Source organism: Lepidochelys kempii, chromosome 2, assembly GCF_965140265.1.
Source record: "Lepidochelys kempii isolate rLepKem1 chromosome 2, rLepKem1.hap2, whole genome shotgun sequence".
Classification (NCBI taxonomy): domain Eukaryota; kingdom Metazoa; phylum Chordata; order Testudines; family Cheloniidae; genus Lepidochelys; species Lepidochelys kempii.
In genome coordinates this window covers 47,477,377-47,497,769 of record NC_133257.1, presented here as the reverse complement: position 1 = coordinate 47,497,769, position 20,393 = coordinate 47,477,377, and the positions used below count along the sequence as shown (strand labels likewise).

Below are 20,393 nucleotides of genomic sequence, written 5' to 3'. Positions count from 1 at the left end.
GGCCTTCCATGAAAGGTATATTTTAAGTGTTCTTTATTATACTCCTTTATCTGTGTGTATTGGGTAGGAATGGATCTGGGTTATTGAAGTAGTGATTTGCAGGGTGTGGCCATTTCCTGTTATGGTAAGAACTGATATAGTCACCAGTAAAGGCAAAAAGCTTCATCTTCTATCTCTCTGTCTGTGAGCTAATTAACAGCTGAAAGACCAAAGGTTTCCCTTGCAAGGAACCAGCCCATTACTGCCTTCCTACTATCACCAAATAAACACAGTCCTGTCTCTGCCATCAATCTGTCTATAAGGGCTGCTACGATGTTAGCTGTTGTGTTGTTGGATGGCTGTAAGAACAAATTTCTTGGGGATCCCTGCAGCTCACTGTCCACCAAATGCCGCTGTAGCTGGCACCAAAATGGTGTTGGAATGACAAAGTTTAAAACATACCACAACAGAGTTGCTGCCAGCTCAAAAGCCAGACATATTCACTGTCAGTAATGGTAAATAAACCACACCCTCAAGGTCCCAAATTTCAGAGATTACAGTTCTGAAGTTGATGATTTACCTATTCATAGGTGTAATAACTGGATGTAAATATGGATGAGGTGGCATTGTTGCCCAGCTTTCAGGCAGGGGGGAACACGGTCTCCCATTCTCCTTTCTCATAATTTTGATCTTTTGTTGGATGATGGGGAATGGAAGACAGGATCCTAAATGTATTGCTGTGAGCACAGGCTATACATCTACCCTGTCCATCCGATGTGGTGTTGCCTAGCAGAAATGGATATTTCACTCAGGCTAAAAGGTGGAAGCGGTACCCTAGCTCAGTCAACATAGGGAACCAGAGGGAAGGATCCAGAATAGCACCTGAGGTCTGTGCTCATTGGCAGCAGAAGGGACTCTTTCCTCCACACCTGGAGAACATGAGAAGAGACAGAGGAAGGAACTCTGTAAGGACAGGGATTCCATTTTGGGGAGACTGGTCCCAAAAGGACAGGAAAGGAGGATCATAGAGCAGTGGTTCCCGAACTTGTTCCGCCGCTTGTGCAGGGAAAGCCCCTGGCGGGCCGGGCCGGTTTGTTTACCTGCTGCGTCTGCAGGTTTGGCTGATCACGGCTCCCAGTGACCGCGGTTTGCTGCTCCAGGCCAATGGGAGCTGCTGGAAGCGGCAGCCAGTACGTCCCTCAGCCCACACCACTTCCAGCAGCTCCCATTGGCCTGGAGCAGCAAACCGCGGTCACTGGGAGCCGTGATCGGCCAAACCTGCGGATGCTGCAGGTAAACAAACCGGCCCGGCCCGCCAGGGGCTTTCCCTGCACAAGCAGCGGAACAAGTTTGGGAACCACTGTCATAGAGCCTTATGGGGAGGATCCAGAGGGACAGAAGAGCCCCCCTGGAGGACACAGAACACTGAGGGGTGAGCGCACAGAGGAAGAAACAGAGCACAAAGAGGATACAGGTATTTGGGTGACACTGGAAGTGCAGAAGAGGGAGCACTGGTGACACAAAATCCAGGGGGACAAACTGAGTGACAGAGTGGAACACAGAGCACTGGGGATACTGGACATGGGCTGGGGACTGGAAGGGGACCCACACAGTGCTATCTACATACAGGCATGATCCAGCACACTCACACATGAACTTCTTGGTATACACAGGACATCATGTTACTGGTGGGCTTTTTGTTGGTAAGGAACTGAGCTTATCTGTGGAAGCAGCTTCCTGTTCCTCCAATATTTAGGTTCAAAATTGCTTAGTGATACTCTCTTCATCCCTCTCTTTTTGGGGGTGGAGGGAGGTTCATTTATGAACCTTTCAATACCTCACTCTAGGCACTTACCATGATGTTCAGAAGTATCCCTGACCCTGATGTTCTTATGTATCTTAGAGGTTAGGGAACCTTTTGCCAGTGTCCCCATTTACAATCTCTCCCTCCTCCCCCGTTTGCTAATGCTGCTTATTTTAATAATTTTATTTTTTTCCACCTCTTCCTCAACAACCTCATTCTTTCCTTAACCTATCATTACCTAATCCATAAAGAACTTTCAAAATGGCTGCCAGGGCACTTGCAGCATGTGTTCTTCCAGATATTAATTCACACTGGAATTCACAATGGTGTCCATGAATGTTCTTGCAAATAAATATTAGGTGCAATTAGATACTTGCAAATATGACTATAGGGGAGTTTGTGGAAGCAGGAACAAAGTTTCGTTTGCAAGATGTTGATTATTCTATAATTCCCAAGGAATTGTTGCCCCCAGTAACACAGAAACTAAATACATTTTCATCATTCTGCTTCTCTCTCTTTTTTGGGGGGTAGGAGGGTGTGAGCTTATTTTTAAGGATTTGTGTAATGGAGTTAGTAAAAAATAGTTAAATATTAAAGTTATTGTAGGCTGGCATGAACATAAAACCATCTTGGCTTATGCCAATTAGTGACTTCATTAACTATCACCACTTTTCAGTACTTTTTTCCTATTAGTAATATTAATGTTAAAGTAATTCACAAGTATATTAAACTGCAAAAGAGTGTGTGTCAGTTACAAATACTGAAGTGGTAATTATATTACTTGCAAAGCATTTAGTGGGAAATTTATACAGTAATTAATACTGTAGTCCCATACATTTCCTTTCAAGTGATCCAGGGATAAACAGTGAATAAATTAATTACTTTGTCTCAAGAGATAAAGTAATTTCTGCCTTGCTAAAGAACAAGTTGAGAATATGTTTAATGTATAATCTTAACCAGTTTGCCACTGTATTACAATTATCCAAGCTTTTTTTTAAGAGAAAACATACTTTGATGTATTAGAAACAGCAATTATCAACCTACACTGACACTTGTTAGATGTCAGGCATGTTTTATTTTGTCTCTGAAAAACTAGCTGGCAAAACAAAATGTTCAGTAAGTCAATCAATTCACTTATCCCTGAGTCACTGGTAAGAATGCATTCATAAAAGTTACAGTATGTGTCTGTTCAGGCTCTGGGATGAATCATTGTTTTCTAATAATTTCTTCCCATATTGGTTCACTATCTTTGTTCAACTTTTCTTTACCATTTTAATTTTTCCACTACTTTACCTATTGTTTAGCCTACACTTTCTATTTGGAGATGCAAACATGGAGGCCAAAGAAAGACTCCAGCTGATTTACATGGGCATCGCAGAAGTCCCTAGTTGATTTATATCCTCCTTAAAATCAGCCCTTTCCTCTTGTCCCATCTTTAGAAACCTTAGTCTGTGCCTTGGTCACTTCTTGCCTTGACCAGCCTCCGGTCTGTTTTTTTTTTTAGCTCTCTTCTCTCCAGTCTATCCAAAATGTCACAATTAAAATAATCTTTCTCCTAATGCTCTGCCCCATCCCTCTTAAGCCCTCTATTAATTCCTGCCCTTTTCCATGTCAAATTCAGTTCCTCATCTTCACTTTTAATGTTCTCATGGCTTCACCCATACATGTGCCTCAGTCCTTATTTAGTTCTGTACTTCCTTCAGTGCTCTTCGTGCTGTCCATTTCTCTTTCTTCATGCTCCCTCTTTCTTTTCCTTATATGCTCTTGAATTCATAGTTTCATTCATGCTGCCCCCTGGTGTTGGAACTATGACTCTGGTCTTGGGCAGGAAGTGCTCTTTCTTTCTTCAAATCTCACTTTGAAATCTACTTATTTAATCTAGCTTTCGGTCATCAATCTCCTAAAACTATTTCTTGTCCCAATCCTGACTCGTGCTTCATTCTTAAAATGTTTGGTTTGTAACAGCTCATATTTGATTGTAAAATCCTCAGTCCAGAATTCTGTATTTGTAATGCACCATCTTCCCCTGTGTTACAGTGCTATAGAATTAAATATTGTTGCCAATATGCCAAGTAGTAGCAGATGGCCTTACAGATCAGTTCCCAATTAGAGAAGAAGGCAGTGACATGGAGCCTAGCATATTCTTAGTGCAACTTGCTTATTTTACACAATATACACCAGTCCTTAAACAGTGGGGGTCAGACAGCATGCAGGCAATCCCATCTTACAGGAATCTCTGTTAAAACACCAATACCTAGTTCCTAGGGAGTAACTCTGCACCATGAATTGATTTTAGTTAGAGATTAAGGCAGAGAGAAAACTTTCCTGCTGATTGTAACAGCTCCCCCTAAAGAAATCTTCATCACAAAACTACAACATTTCTTCAAAGACTACACTGCTTATGCGCCAAGAAAAAGAACTTTTAAGAAGATTTGTAACTGTCCTGTCTGATTGCTCCTGCCATAACAATATATTGTGTTAGATCCGCAGCTGGTGTAAAGAGACATAGGTCCATTGAAGGCAACACAGCTATGCTGATTTACATCACCTGAGGATCTGGCCCAATAATAATAATACCAATATATTCATGTTTGTCTTATTTTTATTAATCACACCTATTGTATAACTCTAACTGACTAACTGGGTCCACTAAATGCTATTGCTATACAAATATAAAAAACAAGACTCTGGATCAAACCCCGGAGTCCGCATTCAGTGTTCTCAGTCCTCATGCAGGAAAATTTCCCATTAACATCATTCATAAAATAGGGATTAACTAACTAATTATTTGATTAATTAATAGGGATAATTAATAGGGATAGATAATAACACTGTGTACTTGGTCTGAGCTCTTCTAATGTCTAAGCAATGAAGCAAGAAATAATTGTTCTCTCCAGTAAGTATTTGAGGAAAACAGGAAAGACATCAAGATTTGACCTTTAACATAATACATAATAAACATTTACTATGTTTAAATTTACACATTTATTATCAATAAAATTCATCTCAGTTCTGAGGACCTGTAATCTCACCACAGACCTTAAAATAGCAGATTAAGTGATGTGCAAGGACCTGCACAGATGCTTTTCTCTGATGTGAATTTCACCTTTATATGCATTAAATTGAATACAATAAATTTACACTGTCCTGTATTTAGACATATTAGTACACTTATTGCCAGTTAAATCTATATTAATTTCACAGTGAAGATGGCTTGAACAACAATCTTTGCAATGTTATGCATAATAAGCCAAATTTAGAGAGTTATACCAAATTCATCAATTTGCTTATCTATAAGACGTATTCCAGCACAAACTTTTTGTTTATGTCTTTAGTAAGCATTTTGTATTAGTTTATCACATGGGGTAGCTATGTACTTTAACGAAATCTTGGCCAAAATGAGTCACTAAACTGCAAACTCATATTATTGCTGTATAATGTTATCTCGATCCCTTTGGCTGCCAGTCTTATTTCAAATAAACTGCCGCATCTACTTGAAGCCTACCTTTAAGATATGTGCCTTTGAGTTAAATAGCCCCAAATGGACAGATCATGCACGTTGGAACTCTTTCTGGAGATCAGAGATATTAATAACTGAAGCTAGTGCTGAATGTGGCGCTCTGCTTAATAAGCCGTGTCTCACACTGAGAGCATGCTGCACCTTTGCTCAGTAATCTGCACTGACTGCCACTAGCTTTCTGGGTGCAGTTCAAGATGTTGATTTAAATCTCTACAGCCCTAAAGCTTACCTACAAAAATAGGCAATATCTACTAGTAGAGCCCTCTTTAATCTAACAGGCAAAGGCATAAGAAGATCCATTGGCTTGAAGCTGAAGTCAGAAAAATAGACATTGGAAATAAGATGAAATATTTTTAACAGGAAGGGTAATCAACTACTGGAAAACATTAGCAAGAGATGTGATAAATTCTCCTTTACTTGGAGTCTTTACATCAAGACCGGATGTCTTTCTAGAAAGATGCACTCCTGTTCAAGTTGTTGAGTTGGATTCAAGAATTACTGGATGGAATTCTATGGTCTATTTTATATAACGAGTCTGGTCTGAAAAATCACTCACAATCAATTATTTGGGACCTGAAAGGAATTATTTCCTCTTTGTGCAATAAATATAACTGAAGTTATGCTCACTGGAGGCACTTGAGCTAGAGCCTCAGTTTGAAAGACACTTTTTATTCTTCATGAGGAACTTGCTGTCCACCTAGGTCTGCTCCTACCCAACATTGTTAGGCTTTGTGGCAGGCCCAGAAGGCTATTTTCTTTTCTCTGGGTAGTTGAAGACTGACAAACATAGTGCATTTAAAGTAGGGGGCTATGATGGCTTTTGTGATATCTTTAGACTTTAGAGGGATAAAAATGCATTGCGAGGCACACCCACTGAAAGGCTGTCTTGAGCTAACTTTATTAATGAACAGGGAGAGCCAGACCCAAGACCTCCTTTAAATTTGATACATCTACTGAAACACCATTCAGGGGAGCTTTGTTACTTATTCCAATAGTGTACATTTATTTTTAATTCTATGTACAAGTCAATCAGTGAGTGCAGCATATACTTTATATTGTAAGATTTTTTTTATTTAAAATATTGTAAAGCTCCTAGAATAAAAGGTTTCAGCTGAAAAAAAAAAAAAAGTACATTTTAATATAACTTGTGGATACATTCAAGTCCCCAATCACCATGCAAACCTCACCATGCTACATTTTATTTTGCATGACTGTAATATATCTGAATACTATGTATGCAGTATTCAATTTATGTGTAACATGCAGGAGCAGGGGTAAAAGACTGTAATTTAGTTTCTGATCCTTATGTTTGACATAGATCAGGGGAGGCAAGCTGAAACTTCAGTGCAGTAGAACATCAAAGATATATATGAACACCAGAGTTATGGACTGACCGGTCAATCGGACACCATGTGAAACTGGAAGTAACCAATCAGGAAGCAGCAGAGATGAAAAAAAATGGGAAAAAGCCAGTACTGTACTGTGCTTGCATTGCATCTTGAAGGAAGGCAAATGTGGGCTGCCTCTCAGCCCACCCCCAGGGCAGCCACTTAAAGCAAGACACTGGGGCTGCCAGCCCAAGGCAGCCTGAGCCAGCAGGGCAGGAGCAGCACTGGGGTCTGTGCAGCTTTCACCCCTCCTACCCTAGGAGGCGGACATGCTGTTTTCTTTCACACACTCACTCACTCACAAAAACTCATATGGGTCTAAGTAGGGGTTTGGCTGCTGTCGAATCATGGCCTGGAGTGTCAGGTGCTGGCAGGGGTGAAAGTACAATTGAAAACTTACCGGTACGGGGGCCAGCTCTGGCCCCCCTGGAAGGGGCGGGGCTGGAGGGTCAGTGTCCCCCAGCCGGCCCTTCCAGGCTGCCTGGCCTGCGCCGCCCTAGGCTCCAGCGGCGATTTAAAGGGGCCGGGGCTTCAGCCACTGCTGCCGCTACCGCAGCGGCTGGAGCTCCGGCCCTTTTAAATCACTGGCCCCGGGGCAGCTGCTCCTCCTCCCCTCCACCATTGGCAGCCTGGGGGGGCAAAAGGGGCAGTGACGATAAAGCGTTGCCACAGCAGCGCTTTAAGGAGGGTCCTTTGCCATGGCTTTAACGTTGCTGCCCCTTTTGCACTCCCCCGTCGGCGGCCCTGCTGCTAGGGACCCAGCAGGGCTGCCAATGGGGGGTGCAAAAGGGGCAGCGACATTAAAGTGCTGCCGTGGCAACGCTTTAAGCAGGGTAAAACTATTATGCTGATAGGTTGCCAGCCTCTTTTTTTTTTTTCATTTACAATGGGATAACTGGCTGACATTCTTGTCATACTATATCTTTTGTTATAGTTTCCAGGTGTACAGTCTCTTGTAGTTACTTCAGGATAAATGGAATCTGGCTCAAAAAACTTGCTAGATGTTGACACTAATATGTTTGTACTTCAGTCAATAAGATCCTGCAAGGCAATAAAGCATGATGTGGTGTGTTGTGATATTCTAACAGTGGAAAATGTGGAATACTTGCAGATCTGCCAACATGCATGATTTTAATTGGGAGTCTCATGATATTTGGTGTGTTTTCTTAAAGCCCCAGCTGCTGGAATCAAGATACTTTATGAGAATGTCAACGTATCTTAAAAGGGTAACTTTCTAGCCTTCATTGTTGCAGAGAAAAACTTGAAAATATGCAACAAGTGCACCCTAAAGGCTCAGAAAACAGAAGACAAATTAAAAGAATCCCCAAAATATTACCTCTAAAAACTTGTGTTTACACCAATCTCATTATTTAAAATTTCATTTGATTTATTTTTATCCTGACTCATAATTTTTTAATACTTGGGGTTGGCAGCATTGCGCTTGAATCTGCCAGTGACATTTTGATCAAACACTTTGCTATTACTACTGACTTTTCTGTTAATCCATTTGATTGTGCATTATAAAGGTGTGGGTGCTATGTGCTTGATATATCAAAGAGAATTGCTAAAAGGAGTTACTTTTGAATTCTGGGAAATTATTTGTTTTAATTCATCTAAAATCCCATGGTGAGCTTACTGCAGTATACAATGTTTTATGACATGACTATTAATGTCTTGTGCAGCAGTGTAACATTATAGATATAGACTCTGTGTGTGTGTGTGTGTGTGAGAGAGAGAGAGAGAGAGAGAGAGTGAAATGGATCAGGGTGGCCAAACTTATTGATCCTTTGAGCCGCATATGATAATCTTCAGAAGTTTGAGAGCCATGGACATGCCTTCTGGGGCTTGAGGCTTCTACCCTATGGGGGGTAAGGGGGAACACGCCTGCCAGGGCTTCAGCAGGAGTGGCCTCCCCCATGGGGATAAAACCCCAAGATCCCCACGCCCCACAGGGCAGAAGCCCCTAGCCCTACCACCTTGCCACAGGCCAGAAGCTCCCCCCTGCCCCAGTCTGGTAGGAGGAAAATGGGGGAGGGCTGGCGGGGGGGCGCCGTGAGCTGCAGTTTAACTGTAAATGAGCCTCATGTGACTCACGAACTGTGGTTTGTCCACGCCTGATTTATGTATGTGTGTTTGTGTGTGTATAATTTTCACTACGTCTACCAGTGTCTACTAGGTAGTATTTCTTTCTTAATTCAAATAGAGCCTTGCCAACTTTAAAGTCTGATACTTCCCAGCACCGTGGGGAAACACACGTGAACTTCATATAATTTAAGGGTGGAGATTTCCATCTTCCCACTGGGAACTGGAAGATTCCTACCACTTGAACAACCCACGATATCAAACAATTAAAGCCACGGCATTGATACAAACTTATTTTAGGACAGCTCTGTGCGTATTTAAGGCTCTCTTGGAGCCATATACAATTGGGCTCATAGTTAAGGCTACAGTTTAGTCATGGGTATTTTTACTAAAAGTCATGGACAGGTCATGGGCAATAAACAAAATTCATGGCCTGTGACCTGTCCATGACTCATACTAAAAATACCAGTGATTAAATCTTGGGGGAGGGAAGTGCTGGAGGGCCATGGGGGGCTGCTGCTGCGGGGGAGCCACCTTGGGTCAGCAGCATCAGTTGCCAGGGACTGAGGACAACACCTGCCACCTGGGGATAGTTGCCGGGGCTGTGGACTGTGGCTGCTCTGGCCGGTGGGCTGGGAACCACTGAGTGGAATGTGGTTGCTCCGGCCGTCAGCCGGGGACCACTGCCCCAGACCGCGGATCCTCCGGCCAGACTGACGAGGACCACTGCCCCTGACCGCAGCTGCTCCAGCCGGATGGACAGGGACTGCTGCCTGGGGCCGTGGACTGCAAATGCTCTGGCCTCCCCGGGACCACTGCTGAGGGCCGCCGGAGCAGCGGTTGGTGTGGCTGTCCCGGGGCCACCTGAGCAACTGGCCCTGGAGCCAGCAGCTTGGGTGGCTGTGGGGCCAGCCACCCTGGTCCCTGCAGAAGTCACAAAGATCATGGAAAGTCAAGGAATCCGTGACTTCCCCGACCTCCATGATAGATACAGAGCCCAACTCATAGTAACTAAAGCATATGACTACAGGCGGTGGAGGATTACAAAAATAATCCAAATAAAAAATTTGAAGCTCTGTAAAACAACTCTCAAACAGTTTTCTGTAATATTTATGGCATAGACAGAGTACATAGTGTGATACAAAGGTTTTATTGACAATTGTTTGGAATGACTCACATCATTCATGTTGATAAAACATTTTTTTACCACACCACACTCTCTTGGGTTCCCTATATACACCGCATAGGCAGCAGTAATATTGATGTGATAAACTGCAAAGTCACTCAGAAAATACATTTATAGTGCACGTTTGACTAACTCACTGTCACTCTGATCATTAATCTATCCCAGGTGGAATTGCTAACATTCCAAACCTCTGAGAAGATCAAACATCTGCCATTTTGTCTTTTAAAACAAATCTCCCATTAAAAGAATCAACGTTTTCTTCAAATGTAGAATTTTTCTTCAGCCACAAAATTGCATTGGCCCAAAGCCCAGGATGCACAATAGTCACTCCAGTATCAGTACCATGTCCTCGGTTTCTTCAATAATCATACAAGTGTAGGACTGAAAGGACCCTCAAGAGGTCATCTAGTCCAGTCCCCTGCGCTCAAGGCAGAACTATGTAATAACTAGACCATCCCTGATAGGTGTTTGTCCAACCTGCTCTTAAAAATCTCCAATGATGGAGATTCCACAACCTCCCTAGGCAATTTGTTCCAGTGCTTAACTACCCTGACAGTTAGGAAGTTTTTTCTTAATGTCCAACCTAATCCTCCCAGGTTTCAATTTAAGCCCATTGCTTCTTGTCCTGTCCTCAGAGGTTCATGAGAATTTTTTCACCCTCCTCCTTGTAATAACCTTTTATGTGAAAACTGTTATGTCCCCTCTGTCTTCTCTTCTCCAGGCTAAACAAACTCATTTTTTTTTAAATTTTTCCTCATAGGTTATATTTTCTAGACCTTTAATAATTTTTGTTACTCTCCTCTGGACTTTCTCCAATTTGTCCACATCTTTCCTGAAATGTGCTGCCCAGAACTGCACACAATACTCCAGCTGAGGCCTAATCAGCACAGAATAGAGTTGAAGAATTATTACTTCTCATGTCTTGCTTGCAACATTCCTGCTAATACATCCCAGAATGATGTTCACTTTTTTTTGCAACAGTGTTATACTGACTCATATTTAGCTTGTGATCCACTATGACCCCCTGCAGTACACCTTCTGCAGTACGCTTTCTGCAGTACACCTTCCCTGGCAGTCATTTCCCATTTTGTATTTGTGCAATTGATTGTTCCTTCCTAAGTAGAGTACTTTGCATTTGTTCTTATTGAATTTCATCCTTTTCATTTCAGACCATTCCTCTAGTTTGTCCAGATCATTTTGAATTTTAATCCTCCTCAAAAGCACTTGCAACCCCTCCCAGCTTTGTATCATCTGCAGACTTTAAGTATACTTTCTCTGCCATTATCTAAATCATTTATGAATATATTGAACAGAACCAGACCCAGGACCGATCCCTGTGGGACCCCACTCGATATGCCCTTCCAGCTTGACTGTGAATCGCTGATAACTACTCCCTGGGAATGGTTTTCCAACCAGTTATGCACTCACTATAGTAGCTTCATCTAGGCTGTATTTCCCTAGTTTATGAGAAGGTTATGTGAGACCATATCAAAAGCCATACTTAATGTTACAAGGGCAACATTAGAGCTAAGGCCGCATTTGCAAACTTAATTGTCACTTGCTGACACTCAACTGCTTAACAATAAGAAAAGGAGTACTTGTGGCACCTTAGAGACTAACCAATTTATTTGAGCATAAGCTTTCGTGAGCTACAGCTCACTTCATTGGATGCATACTGTGGAAAGTATAGAAGATCTTTTTATACACACAAAGCATGAAAAAATAGGTGTTTACCACTACAAAAGGGTTTCTCTCCCCCCACCCCACTCTCCTGCTGGTAATAGCTTATCTAAAGTGATCACTCTCCTTACAATGTGTATGATAATCAAGGTGGGCCATTTCCAGCACAAATCCAGGGTTAAACAAGAATGTCTGGGGGGGAGAGGGGTTGGAAAAAACCAGGGGAAGTAGGTTACCTTGCATAATGACTTAGCCACTCCCAGTCTCTATTCAAGCCTAAGTTAATTGTATCCAATTTGCAAATGAATTCTAATTCAACAGTCTCTCGCTGGAGTCTGGTTTTGAAGTTTTTTGTTGTAATATCACAACTTTCATGTCTGTAATCACGTGACCAGAGAGATTGAAGTGTTCTCCGACTGGTTTATGAATGTTATAATTCTTGACATCTGATTTGTGTCCATTTATTCTTTTACGTAGAGACTGCCCAGTTGACCAATGTACATGGCAGAGGGGCATTGCTGGCACATGATGGCATATATCACATTGGTGGATGTGCAGGTGAACGAGCCTCTGATAGCGTGGCTGATGTTATTAGGCCCTATGATGGTGTCCCCTGAATAGATATGTGGGCACAGTTCGCAACGGGCTTTGTTGCAAGGATAGGTTCCTGGGTTAGTGGTTCTGTTGTGTGGTATGTGGTTGCTGGTGAATATTTGCTTCAGGTTGGGGAGCTGTCTGTAGGCAAGGATTGCCTGTCTCCCAAGATTTGTGAGAGTGTTGGGTCATCCTTCAGGATAGGTTGTAGATCCTTAATAATGCGTTGGAGGGGTTTTAGTTGGGGGCTGAAGGTGACGGCTAGTGGCGTTCTGTTATTTTCTCTGTTAGGCCTGTCTTGTAGTAGGTGACTTCTGGGAACTCTTCTGGCTCTGTCAATCTGTTTCTTCACTTCCGCAGGTGGTATTGTAGGTGTAAGAATGCTTGATAGAGACCTTGTAGGTGTTTGTCTCTGTCTGAGGGGTTGGAGCAAATGCGGTTGTATCGCAGAGCTTGGCTGTACACAATGGATCGTGTGGTGTGGTCAGGGTGAAAGCTGGAGGCATGTAGGTAGGAATAGTGGTCAGTAGGTTTCCGGTATAGGGTGGTGTTTATGTGACCATCGTTTATTAGCACTGTAGTGTCCAGGAAGTGGATCTCTTGTGTGGACTGGACCAGGCTGAGGTTGATGGTGAGATGGAAATTGTTGAAATCATGGTGGAATTCCTCAAGGGCTTCTTTTCCATGGGTCCAGATGATGAAGATGCCATCAATATAGTGCAAATAGAGTAGGGGCGTTAGGGGACGAGAGCCGAGGAAGCGTTGTTCTAAGTCATCCATAAAAATGTTGGCATACTGTGGGGCCATGCGGGTACCCATAGCAGTGCCGCTGATTTGAAGGTATACATTGTCCCCAAATGTAAAATAGTTATGGGTGAGGACAAAGTCACAAAGTTCAGCCACCAGGTTAGCTGTGACATTATCGGGGATAGTGTTCTTGACGGCTTGTAGTCCATCTTTGTGTAGAATGTTGGTGTAGAGGGCTTCTACATCCATAGTGGCCAGGATGGTGTTATCAGGAAGATCACTGATGGATTGTAGTTTCCTCAGGAAGTCAGTGGTGTCTCGAAGGTAGCTGGGAGTGCTGGTAGCATAGGGCCTGAGGAGGGAGTCTACATAGCCAGACAATCCTGCTGTCAGGGTGCCAATGCCTGAGATGATGGGATTTCCAGGTTTATGGATCTTGGGTAGTAGATAGAATATCCCAGGTCGGGGTTCCAGGGGTGTTTCTGTGCGGATTTGATCTTGTGCTTTTTCAGGGAGTTTCTTGAGCAAATGCTGTAGTTTCTTTTGGAAACTCTCAGTGGGATCAGAGGGTAATGGCTTGTAGAAAGTGGTGTTGGAGAGCTGCCGAGCAGCCTCTTGTTCATATTCCGACCTATTCATGATGACAACAGCACCTCCTTCGTCAGTCTTTTTGATTATGATGTCAGAGTTGTTTCTGAGGCTGTGGATGGCATTGTGTTCTGCACGGCTGAGGTTGTGGGGCAAGTGACGCTGCTTTTCCACAATTTCAGCCTGTGCACGTCGGCAGAAGCACTCTATGTAGAAGTCCAGTCTGCTGTCTCGACCCTGTCACTCTGACATTCTCTTTAAATGGTTTTTGATGTCAGAAAATTAAATGTTACAGAGAGAGATTTATTTATCTGTAGTTTTCATTGTCATCTATCAGAGGGGTAGCTGTGTTAGTCTGGATCTGTAAAAGCGGCAAAGAGTCCTGTGGCACCTTACAGACTAACAGATGTATTGGAGCATAAGCTTTCATGGGTGAATACCCACTTCGTCGGATGCATGTAGTGGAAATTTCGAGGCAGGTATAGATATGCAAGCAAGAATCAGGCTAGGGATAACGAGGTTAGTTCAATCATGGAGGATGAGGCCCTCTTCTAGCAGTTGAGGTGTGAACACCAAGGGAGGAGAAACTGCTTTTGTAGTTGGCTAGCCATTCACAGTCTTTGTTTAATCCTGAGCTGATGGTGTCAAATTTGCAAATGAACTGAAGCTCAGCAGTTTCTCTTTGAAGTCTGGTTCTGAAGTTTTTTTGCTGCAGGATGGCTACCTTTAAATCTGCTATTGTGTGTCCAGGGAGGTTGTAGTGTTCTCCTACAGGTTTTTGTATATTGCCATTCCTAATATCTGATTTGTGTCCATTTATCCTTTTCCATATGAACTGTCCAGTTTGGCTGATGAACATAGCAGAGGGGCATTGCTGGCACATGATGGTGTATATTACATTGGTGGATGTGCAGGTGAATGAACCAGTGATGGTGTGGCTGATCTGGTTAGGTCCTGTGATGGTGTCACTGGTGTAGATATGTGGGCAGAGTTGGCACTGAGGTTTGTTGCATGGATTGGTTCCTGAGTTAGAGTTACTATGATGCGGTGTGTAGTTGCTGGTGAGAATATGCTTCAGATTGGCGGGTTGTCTGTGGGCGAGGACTGGCCTGCCTCCCAAGGCCTGTGAAAGTGAAGGATTGTTGTCCAGGATGGGTTGTAGATTAATAGATTCATAGATATTAAGGTCAGAAGGGACCATTATGATCATCTAGTCCGACCTCCTGCACAATGCAGGCCACAGAATCTTACCCACCCACTCCTGCAATAAACCTCTCACCTATGTCTGAGCTATTGAAGTCCTCAAATCATGGTTTAAAGACTTCAAGGTGCAGAGAATCCTCCAGCAAGTGACCCGTGCCCCATGCTACAGAGGAAGGTGAAAAACCCCCAGGGCCCCTTCCAATCTGCCCTGGAGGAAAATTCCTTCCCGACCCCAAATATGGCGATCAGCTGAACCCTGAGCATATGGGCAAGATTTACCAGCCAGATACCCAAGAAAGAATTCTCTGTAGTAACTCAGATCCCACCCCATCTAACATCCCATCACAGGCCATTGGGCCTATTTACCATGAATATTTAAAGATCAGTTAATTGCCAAAATCATGTTATCCCATCATACCATCTCCTCCATAAACTTATCGAGTTTAATCCTGAAGCCAGATAGATCTTTTTCCCCCACTACTTCCCTTGGAAGGCTATTCCAAAACTTCACTCCTCTGATGGTTAGAAACCTTCATCTAATTTCAAGTCTAAACTTCCCAATGACCAGTTTATATCCATTTGTTCTTGTGTCCACATTGGTACTGAGCTTAAATAATTCCCGTCCCTCTCCGGTATTTATCCCTCTGATATATTTATAGAGAGCAATCATATCTCCCCTCAACCTCCTTTTGGTTAGGCTAAACAAGCCAAGCTCCTTGAGTCTCCTTTCATAAGACAAGTTTTCCATTCCTCGGATCATCCTAGTAGCCCTTCTCTGTACCTGCTCCAGTTTGAATTCATCCTTCTTAAACATGGGAGACCAGAACTGCACACAGTATTCCAGGTGAGGTCTCACCAGTGCCTTGTATAACAGTACTATCTCCGCCTTATCTCTACTGGAAATACCTCACCTGATGCATCCCAAGACCGCATTAGCTTTTTTCACGGCCATATCACATTGGCAGCTCATAGTCATCCTGTGATCAACCAATACTCCAAGGTCCTTCTCCTCCTCTGTTACTTCTAATTGATGCATACCCTGCTTATAACTAAAATTCTTGTTATTAATCCCTAAATGCATGACCTTACACTTTTCACTATTAAATTTCATCCTATTACTATTACTCCAGTTTACAAGGTCATCCAGATCCTCCTGTATGATATCCTGGTTCTTCTCTAAATTGGCAATACCTCCCAGCTTTGTATCATCCACAAACTTTATTAGCACACTCCCACTTTTTGTGACGAGGTCAGTAATAAAAAGATTAAATAAGATTGGTCCCAAAACTGATCCCTGAGGAACTCCACTGGTAACCTCCCTCCAGCACTGATGATGCGTTGGAGATGTTTTTGCTCAGGACTGTATGTGATGGCCAGTGGAGTTGGTTTCTTTCTTGGGCTTGTCTTGCAGTAGGAGGCTTCTGGGCACACATCTGGCTCTGTTGATCTGTTTCCTTATTTCCTCGTGTGGGTATCATAGTTTTGAGAATGCTTGGTGAAGATCTTATAGGTGTTGGTCTCTGTCTGAGGGGTTGGAGCAAATGCGGTTGTACTTCAGCGCTTGGCTGACAATGGATCATGTGGTGTGTCCGGGATGGAAGCTAGAGGCATGACGGTAGGCATAGCAGTCGGTGGGTACAGACAGATATCATCTTCCTTTCCAAATGCAAATGGATGGACATCATACCAAATGGACTGAAGGTAAAAAATCCATTGCTATCTACATACTGCACAAACCACAGTGAGAGATTATGCCACACACTATCAAAGAAACTGAGGAACCACCTGATCAGCATCCTATACCGCAAACAGGAAAACATCAAAAAAGAGCTCTCCAACCTGGAGACTCTCATAAATAACCAACCTTCCATACAAACAGCCTTTACTAAAATAAGACAGGAGATCTACATTACACACTTCACCTCTCTACAAAGAAAAAAGGACTGTAAGCTGTATAAAATCCTACCTGCCACATAGGGCCACAACAGTGGTACCTCTAACTCACCCAGCAATATCGTCAATCTATCCAGCTACACACTCAGCCCACAAAAGCTTATGCTCCAATACATCTGTTAGTCTATAAGATGCCACAGGACTCTTTGCCATTGTCATCTATGTGTATCTTGCTTCATTGCATAGATATTAGAAAAGCACAGAAGTGCAGGTTTATATTATAATGTCAAATTGAACTAAACCTGTTAGCTGCTGTCTCTATTCTCCATTTCTCAAGCTGTATAAATGTTAAGGATGCACTGAGTATAGAATGAGTGCCTTTGGCAGCTGAAACGTAGACGATCAAATTACTTTTCTCTCAGAGAATATTTTAAATGAGATTTTATGCAATCCTTTTGTTTGTTGTCATTTGGTGTTAAGGTTTTTCTTAATATTTTTTTAAACTAGCACAATATATTCTGTCAATGTACCTTCTTCAAGTCAGAATTCAGGTCTATCTCCAGCTCAGAAGTGGCTTCCCTAAAGCTACTTTTTGAGCAAGCTGTCAGTTCTTCAGAGAACTAATTGATTTGTGGTCAGTCAGCTTGTGTCTTAAGTACAGGTAGTACATCTGCATGTGCTAGAAAATTTCAGTTATTGCCTCACTGAACTTGTTCTAAGTTTTCTGTGTGTGTTTAAAAGGAAAAAAATCTGTTGGGAAAATAGAAAATTTTTCTTGGATGTTCTTGTATTCACTATGAAATGAAATTCACCCTTATACATTGGTGGTACATTGGTGGATAGAAAGCTGGCTAGATCGTTGGGCTCAACGGGTTGTGATCAATGGCTCCATGTCTAGTTGGCAGCCGGAGTGCCCCTCCAAGGGTCGGTCCTCGGGCCGGTTTTGTTCAATATCTTCATTAATGATCTGGAGGATGGTGTGGATTGCACTCTCAACAAGTTTGCAGATGACACTAAACTGGGAGGAGAGGTAGATACGCTGGAGGGTAGGGATAGGATACAGAGGGCCCTAGACAAATTAGAGGATTGGGCCAAAAGAAATCTGATGAGGTTCAACAAGGACAAGTGCAGAGTCCTGCACTTAGAACGGAAGAATCCCATGCACCGCTACAGACTAGGGACCGAATGGCTAGGCAGCAGTTCTGCAGAAAAGGACCTAGGGGTTACAGTGATGAGAAGCTGGATATGGGTCAACAGTGCGCTGTTGTTGCCAAGAAGGCCAATGGCATTTTGGGATGTATAAGTAGGGGCATTGCCAGCAGATCGAGGGACGTGATCGTTCCCCTCTATTCAACATTGGTGAGGCCTCATCTGGAGTACTGTGTCCAGTTTTGGGCCCCACACTACAAGAAGGATGTGGAAAAATTGGAAAATGTCCAGCGGAGGGCAACAAAAATGATTAGGGGACTGGAACACATGACATATGAGGAGAGGCTGAGGGAACTAGGATTGTTTAGTCTGCGGAAGAGAAGAATGAGGGGGGATTTGATAGCTGCTTTCAACTACCTGAAAGGAGGTTCCAAAGAGGATGGATCTAGACTGTTCTCAGTGGTAGCAGATGACAGAACAAGGAGTAATGAGAAAAGGAGGACTTGTGGCACCATAGAGACTAACAAATTTATTTGAGCATAAGCTTTTGTGAGATACAGCTCATATTTGCGAATACAGACTAACACGGCTGCTACTCTGAAACCTGCCAAGGAGTAATGGTCTCAAGTTGCAGTGGGGGAAGTTTAGGTTGGATATTAGGAAAAACTTTTTCACTAGGAGGGTGGTGAAACACTGGAATGCGTTACCTAGGGAGGTGGTGGAATCTCCTTCCTTTGAAGTTTTTAAGGTCAGGCTTGACAAAGCCCTGGCTGGGATGATTTAGTTGGGGATTGGTCCTGCTTTGAGCAGGGGGTTGGACTAGATGACCTCCTGAGGTCCCTTCCAACCCTGATATTCTATGATTCTATGATTCTTATGGAGAGGGACAGCACAAGGCCTCTGGATTTAAATGGGATTAAAATTTGTAAGTAAGCCTTGCACTGGTACTCTCCACAGGATTGATTTTTTTCACCCTATGCTATTGTAATAACTCTTCAGTAAATATGTATACTACCTAGTATAACAGGGACCTGATCCTGATTAATAATTGCAGCATTCTTTATTGTATATTATTACTGCTAATTAAGCTGCATTAATACTTCATATTATTTTCTGAATTGCCCCAGTTACTTGGAGTATCTTGTATTCCCAGCAACATTGTGCCAAACAGGGGAACTACTACAATAATTGGCACTGTCAGTTAAATCAGAAACTAATATTTTTATTTGAGATTATTTAAAACAAATCAAAGGCCTTGTAAGACTTGATATAAAAGTACGCTGAAGTTTTACCAATGTTTGTATTTGCTTCACTATCTTTGGCAAATTTATCAATGTAAATTGTGAGGTATGAAAAGGCTTTCTTCCAAAATACGAATGAATCCTCAGGCACTTATTTGCACCAAGAGTATGCAATAGAATACTTCAGTAAAAGTTAATTTTAACCAAGATGTGGTAAATATCCAGCCATTTTGTCACCTCAACCTTACAACATAAAATGTGTTATAAATTCAGTCAGTGTATATTAAAAATGAAACTGGAGCCAACAAGCCATTTGTTTTATCTAAACTACTGAAATTACATAAATAGTGCAGTGTCCCTTCCCTATCATTATTTTATCTAATTTAGGGTTAAATCTTGCAGTGGTGCAGCAATCTTCCACACACACCCATTCACTCCGATGCTAAGGTCCACCCATCCACTGCAATCAGTATGTCAGCCTACATTTAGGTGTGGGGCAGTACCAGACTTGTCAGTCACTAGCAGCACAGGAATTACTCTGCCTCCTGACATCTACTCCAGTTTGTTCTGCCTCCCCAGCAGCTGGTGATTCCCCCAGGCCTCCCTGCTGCAGAGATTTCTGAGGGAACTCCCAAACTTCATTTCAAGACTTACACGAGCAGTTCAGCTCAATATCACATCTATCTAGCTCTCAGCTGTGTCCCTGGGCTGGATTTGCATTCTGGAAAGCCCTCCCCCTCAGCTCTCTTTCCCCTTCTTGGGCATTTAGTGGCTGTGAACTGCTGACTTAAGGGAGCCAACAAGGTTGCGAAAACCAGAGGCAAAAGGAAGGGTCTGTTGTCTTGTTTTACCCCCTTACCGGGTGTCTCATTAAATAAATTGGTTGGCTCTGCATGCAGGATGCAGTTTCTCTCACAGCCCAGTCTGGGCAGGGTTGCCTCAGCCACCCTACCCCAAGCAGGCAATTGGAAAAGTACTGGCTCTGGGACAGGCAGGCCCCATCCCACCCCAATTTTCATCAGGGGGACTGAAGCCAGGAGAGCAGCACATGGGACAGAAGATCTTGTCAGAGGCCCTATAGTGCACATCAACAGCCATGACTCTGAGCTCAATTGCCTCATCCCCCTCCCCCTTTGCTTCCCCATGGGTCACGGATGGAGGATGCCAGATGCAGCATGGACCATTGGCCATTATCTTTGAAAACTCGTGGCGAACCAGGGAAGTCCCGGATGACTGGAAAAAGGCTAATGTAGTGCCAATCTTTAAAAAAGGGAAGAAGGAGGATCCTGGGAACTACAGGCCAGTCAGCCTCACCTCAGTCCCTGGAAAAATCATGGAG

General features: G+C 43.1%; 1 long non-coding RNA gene across 3 annotated transcripts in view; it reads right to left on the bottom strand.

Annotated features, from left to right (window-relative positions):
- LOC140905874 (uncharacterized) overlaps positions 1–7,218 on the bottom strand; it is a 116,042-nt gene extending 108,824 nt beyond the window's left edge. For all 3 annotated transcript variants that reach the window (XR_012156969.1, XR_012156970.1, XR_012156971.1), the window contains exon 1: positions 7,092–7,218. This is a non-coding gene — a long non-coding RNA (uncharacterized lncRNA). The remainder of the gene's footprint in view (positions 1–7,091) is intronic.
- Positions 7,219–20,393: the final 13,175 nt, after the last annotated feature.